Genomic DNA, 4656 nt, shown 5'->3' with positions numbered 1-4656 from the left:
CTGGAGTAGCAATTCTCATATCAGACAAAACAGACTTTAAAATAAAGACTATTACAAGAAACAAAGAAGGACACTACATAAGATCAAGGCATTAAGCCAAGAAGAAGATATAACAATTGTAAATATTTATGCACCCAACATAGGAGCACCTCAATACATAAGGCAAATACTAACAGCCATAAAAGGGGAAATCGAGAGTAACACAATCATAGTAGGGGGCTTTAACACCCAACTTTCACCAATGGACAGATCATCCAAAATGAAAATAAATAAGGAAACACAAGCTTTACATGATACATTAAACAAGATGGACTTAAATGATATTTATAGGACATTCCATTCAAAAACAACAGAATACACATTTTTCTCAAGTGCTCATGGAATACTCTCCAGGATAGATCATATCTTGGGTCACAAATCAAGCCTTCGTAAATTTAAGAAAACTGAAATAGTATCAAGTATCTCTTCCGACCACAATACTTTGAGACTAGATATCAATTACAGAAAAAATAACTTTAAAAAATACAAACACATGGAGGCTAAACAATACACTACTTAATAACCAAGTGATCACTGAAGAAATCAAAGAGGAAATCAAAAAATACCTAGAAACAAATGACAATGGAGACAAAACGACCCAAAACCTATGGGATGCAGCAAAAGCAGTTGTAAGAGGGAAGTTTATAGCAGTACAATCCTACCTTAAGAAACAGGAAACATCTGAAATAAACCTAACCTTGCACCTAGAGCAATTAGAGAAAGAAGAACAAAAAACCCCCAAAGTTAGCAGAAGGAAAGAAATCATAAAGATCAGATCAGAAATAAATGGAAAACAAATGAAGGAAACGACAGCAAAGATCAATAAAACTAAAAGCTGGTTCTTTGAGAAGATAAACAAAATTGACAAACCATTAGCCAGACTCATCAAGAAAAAAAGGGAGAAGACTCAAATCAATAGAATCAGAAATGAAAAAGGAGAAGTAACAACTGTCACGGCAGAAATACAAAGGATCATGAGAGATTACTACAAGCAACTATATGCCAATAAAATGGACAACCTGGAAGAAATGGACAAATTTGTAAAAATGCACAACCTGCCAAGACTGAACCAGGAAGAAACAGAAAATATGAACAGACAAATCACAAGCACTGAAACTGAAACTGTGATTAAAAATCTTCCAACAAACAAAAGCCCAGGACCAGATGGCTTCACAGGCGAATTCTATCAAACAATTAGAGAAGAGCTAACACCTATCCTTCTCAAACTCTTCCAAAATATAGTAGAAGGTGGAACGGTCCCAAACTCATTCTACGAGGCCACCATCACCCGATACCAAAACCAGACAAATATGTAACAAAGAAAACTACAGGTCAATATCACTGATGAATATAGATGCAAAAATCCTCAACAAAATACCAGCAAACAGAATCCAACCACACATTAAAAGGATCATACAACATGATCAAGTGGGGTTTATTCCAGGAATGAAAGGATTCTTCAATATATGCAAATCAATCAACGTGACACACCATATTAACAAACTGAAGGAGAAAAACCACATGATCATCTCAATAGATGCAGAGAAAGCTTTTGACAAAATTCAACACCCATTTATGATAAAAACCCTTCAAAAAGTAGGCAGAGAGGAAACTTTCCTCAACATAATAAAGGCCATATATGACAAACCCACAGCCAACATCGTCCTCAATGGTGAAAAACTGAAAGCATTTCCACTAAGATCAGGAACAAGACAAGGTTGCCCACTGTCTTCATATTATTCAACATAGGTTTGGGATTTTTAGCCCTAGAAATCAGAGAGAAAAAAGAAAAAAAAGGAATCCAAATTGGAAAAGAAGCTGTCACTGTTTGCAGATGACATGATAATATACATAGAGAATCCTAAAGATGCTACCAGAAAACTACTAGAGCTAATCAATGAATTTGGTAAAGTAGCAGGATACAACATTAATGCACAGAAATCTCTTGCCTTCCTATACACTAATGATGAAAAATCTGAAAGTGAAATTAAGAAAACACTCCCATTTACCATTGCAACAAAAAGAATAAAATATCTAGGAATAAACCTACGTAAGGAGACAAAAGACACCTGTATGTAGAAAATTATAAGACACTGATGACAGAAATTAAAGATGATACAAATAGATGGAGAGATATACCATGTTCTTGGATTGGAAGAATGAACAAGGTGAAAATGACTCTACTACCCAAAGCAATCTACAGATTCAATGCAATCCCTATCAAACTACCACTGGCATTTTTCACACAAGTAGAACAAAAAATTTCACAATTTGTATGGAAACACAAACGACCCTGACGCCAAAGCAATCTTGAGAACGAAAAATGGAACTGGAGGATTCAGGCTCCCTGACTTCAGACTATACCACAAAGCTACAGTAATCAAGACAGTATGGTACTGGCACAAAAACAGAAATGTAGATCAATGGAACAGGATAGAAAGCCCAGAGATAAACCCACACACATATGGTCACCTTATCTTTGATAAAGGAGGCAAGAATATACAGTGGAGAAAAGACAGCCTCTTCAATAAGTGGTGCTGGCAAAACTGGACAGGTACATGTAAAAGAATGAAATTAGAACACTCCCTAACACCATGCACAAAAATAAACTCAAAATGGATTAAAGACCTAAATGTAAGGCCAGACACTATCAAACTCTTAGAGGAAAACATAGGCAGAACGCCCTATGACATAAATCACAGCAAGATCCTTTTTGACCACCTCCTAGAGAAATGGAAATAAAAACAAAAATAAACAAATGGGACCTAATGAAACTTAAAACCTTTTGCACAGCAAAGGAGACCATAAACAAGACGAAAAGACTACCCTCAGAATGGGAGAAAATATTTGCAAATGAAGCAACTGACAAAGGATTAATCTCCAAAATTTACAAGCAGCTCCTGCAGCTCAATAACAAAAAAACAAACAACCCAATCCCAAAATGGGCACAAGACCTAAATTTCTCCAAAGTAGATATACAGATTGCCAACAAACACATGATAGAATGCTCAACATCATTAATCATTAGAGAAATGCAAATCAAAACTACAATGAGATATCATCTCACACCAGTCAGAATGGCCATCATCAAAACAATCTACAAACAATAAGTGCTGGACAGGGTGTGGAGAAAAGGGCACCCTCTTAGTGAGGTGGATGGACCTAGAGTCTGTCATACAGAGTGAAGTAAGTCAGAAAGAGAAAAACAAATACCGTATGCTAACACACGTATATGGAATCTAAGCAGGAAAAAAAAAGGTCATGAAGAACCTAGGGGTAAGATGGGAATAAATATTACAGACCTACCAGAGAATGGACCTGAGTATATGGGGAGGGGAGAAGGGTAAGCTGTGACAATGTAAGAGTGTGGCATGGACATATATACACTACCAAACGTAAAATAGATATCTAGTGGGAAGCTGCCGCATAGCACACGGAGATCAGCTCAGTGGTTTGTGACCACCTAGCGGGGTTGGATAGGGAGGGTGGGAGGGAGGGAGACGCAGGAGGGAAGAGATATGGGAACATATGTATATGTATAACTGATTCACTTTGTTATAAAGCAGAAACTAACCCACCATTGTAAAGCAATTATACTCCAATAAAGATGTTAAAAATAAATAAATAAAAATGGGAAAAAAAAGACACAGAATTATCAGATGTGTTGAAGTGATATAGCTGTGGTATAGGCTGGAGAGATTTAAAATTTTTCTTTTAGCTTCAACAGAGTTTGAAAAGTGAAGCAAGCTTGGTAAGCCAGTCATAAAATAGCTAAATTAGTCAAGTTCAACCACGTATTAACTGTGATTGAGGGAGTGAGATTAACAGCTAAATACAACAACTTAGAAAAATAAAACAATATGTCTTCTAATTGATCAGAGTTTCTCAACTTCTCTGCTCTTGGTATTTTAGACTGAATGCTTCTTTGTTGTGGGAGCTATTCTGTACATTGTAGGATGTTTGGCAGCATCAGTGGCCTCTGCCCATGAGATACCAGTAGTATCCCCAAAATTTTGACAACCAAAAATGTCCTTGAACATTGCCATATTGTTACCAAACCAAACTTGGGTCCACTCTCTGGGTTGTGGTGAAGGAAAGTGCAGCCTTTATTGCAAGGCCAAGTAAGGAGCACGGTGGGGCAAATGCTCAGAAGACCTGAACTCTCCAATGGCTTTCAGGGAAGGGTTTCTAAAGACAGGGTGAGGTAGAGGGTTACAGGTACATGATCAGCTAGTGGACATTCTTCTGATTGGTTAGTGGTGAGGTAATCAGAGTCAACATTATCAACCTTCTGCTTCCAACCATTCTGGGGTCTACTTGCTTGTGGTCAGCATGCAGTTAACTTCTTCCACCTGCTGGGTGTTTCAGTATCTGTAAAATAGCTCAAGGATATGGCTGAGCTATTTATCTATAGCCCCTGGGAAGGAACTAAAAGTCCTTGACTTTGTTTAATGGCTAAACTATTATTATTTTGTCTTGCTTGACTGTTTTCCTTTGTTTCTTCATTTTCTCATTTGTCTCATTAAAATTGTTCTTTGGAACTCAGGGAAGGCCTAGGAGGCTAAAGTTTTTCTACAAACAAGAGGCAGGTGGAAGACTTGGCGGGGGGGGGGGGGG

This window comes from Lipotes vexillifer, unplaced genomic scaffold (assembly GCF_000442215.2).
Source record: "Lipotes vexillifer unplaced genomic scaffold, Lipotes_vexillifer_v1.1 scaffold570, whole genome shotgun sequence".
Lineage (NCBI taxonomy): Eukaryota > Metazoa > Chordata > Mammalia > Artiodactyla > Lipotidae > Lipotes > Lipotes vexillifer.
Note: the sequence above shows the minus strand (reverse complement) of the source record.